Below are 2,284 nucleotides of genomic sequence, written 5' to 3' on the forward strand. Positions count from 1 at the left end.
ATGTGTCTGTTATCTCTATGTCATCTTTGGGAAAATGTTTATGTCCTCTGTCCATTTTAATGGTATTATTCAAGTCAAATTTTTTTAGTGCCATGATGCCCTTTTGTTTGTTTTTAAGTTCCAGTGTAGTTAACATACACTGTTATATTAGTTTTGGGTGTACAATACAGTGATTGAACAGTTCCATATATTACTCAGTGCTCATCAAGATAAGTGTACTCTTAATCCCTTTCACCTATTTCATCCATCCCCTCGACCCCTTCCCCTCTGGTAACCAACTGTTGTCTATAGTTAGGATGGGACTATTTTTATAATTTTAAGTTGTATAAACTTTTTATATTTTTTGCATATTAACCTGTTATCAAATATGTAATTTACAAATATCTTCTCCTATCAATAGGTTGCCTTTTTGCTTTCTTGATGGTTTTCTTCACTTTTGAAAGTGAAGGGTTTTTTTACTTTTTACTTTGGTGTAGTCCCAATACTTTAATTCTGTTATTTTCTTTATATCTATAAAACATATCTAGAAAAATGTTTCTATGGCAGATGTCAAAAAATTACTGCCTGTGTTTTCTTCTTGGAATTGCATGGTTTCAGGTCTCCCATTTAGGTATTTTCTATAGAGTGTATTTATTTTTTGAGAGATGAAGAGAGACAGAAAGAGGGAGTGGCAGAGAGAAAGGGAGAGAGAGAATCCCAAATAGGCTCCACACTATCAGCACAGAGCCCAGTGCAGGGCTCAAACTCCTGAACCGTGAAATCATTTTGTGAGCCAAAATCAAGAGTAGGACATTTTAACTGACTGAGCCACCCATCCGCCCCTCACGTTTAGGTGTTTAATTCATTTTGAGTTTATTTTCTGTATGGTATAAGAAAATGGTCCAGTTTCATTCTTTTGCATGTTGCTATCCAGTTTTCCCAATATTATTTCTGGAAGAGACTGTCTTTTTTCCCTTGTGTATTCTTGCCTTCTTTGTTAGATTTTAATAGACCATACAAGCATAGATTTACTTCTGGGCTCTGTATTCTGTTCCATTGATCAATGTGTCTAATCTTCTTCCAGTACCCTACTGTTTTGACTACTACAGCTTTGTGGTATATCTTGAAATCTGGAATTGTGATACTTTCAGTTCGTTGTTTTTCAAGATTTCTTTGACTATTTGGGGTCTTTTGTGGTCCCAAACAAATTTTAGGTGTCTTTATTCTACTTCTGTGAATAATGCTGTTATTTTGAAAGGGATGTGATAAATTTGTAGATTGCTTTGAATAGTGTGGACATTAAAAAAAATATTGGTTTTCCCAATCCATGAACATCTCTCCACTTCTTTGTGTCATCTTCGATTTCTTTCATCAAAGTTTTATAGTTTTTTAAAAAAATTTTGCAATGTTTATTTTTGAGACAGAGAGAGGCAGAGTGTGAGTGGGGGGAAGGGCAGAGAGAGAGGGAGACACAGAATCTGAAGCAGGCTCCAGGCTCTGAGCTGTCAGCACAGAGCCCGACGCAGGGCTTCAACAAATGAACTGTGAGATCATGACCTGAGCTGAAGTCGGACGCTTAACCGACTGAGCCACCCAGAGGNTGTTGTCAAGTTTATTCCTGGGTATTTTATTCTCTTTGGTGCAGTTGTAAATGGGATTTTTTTCTTAATTTATTTTCTGCTACATCATTATTAGGGTACAGAAATGCAACAGATTTCTATACTTTGATTTTGTGTCCTGCAACTTTACTGAATTTGTATTTAGAACTGTATCAGTTCCAGCGATTTTTTGGTGGAGTCTTTCAGGTTTTCTACAGAGTATCATGTCATCTACAAATGGTGGAAGTTTTACTTCTTCCTTACTTACTTGGATACCTTTTATTTCCTTTGGTTGTCTGATTGCTATGATTAAGACTTCCAGTACTATGTTGAATCAAAATGGTGAGGGAGGACATCCTTGTCTTGTTCCTGACCATAGGATAAAGCTCTGTTTTTCATCATTAAGTATAATGTCAGCTGTGGGTTTTTCATATATGGCCTTTATTATGTTGAGATATGTTCCCTCTAAACCAACATTGTTGAGACTGTTTATTATGAATGGATGTTGTACTTTGTCAAATGCTTTTTCTTCATCTATTGAAATGGTCATATGGTTTGTAGCCTTTCTCTTGTTAATGTGATGTATCACTTTGATTGGTTTGCAGATGTTGAGCTACCCTTGAATCCTGGGAATAAATCACACTTGATTGTGGTGAATGATTTTTTTTTTTTATGTGTTGCTGGATTTTGTTTGCAAATATTCTGTT

Source organism: Crocuta crocuta, unplaced genomic scaffold (genome assembly GCF_008692635.1).
Source record: "Crocuta crocuta isolate KB4526 unplaced genomic scaffold, BGI_CrCroc_1.0 scaffold1172, whole genome shotgun sequence".
In the NCBI taxonomy this organism is placed as follows: domain Eukaryota; kingdom Metazoa; phylum Chordata; class Mammalia; order Carnivora; family Hyaenidae; genus Crocuta; species Crocuta crocuta.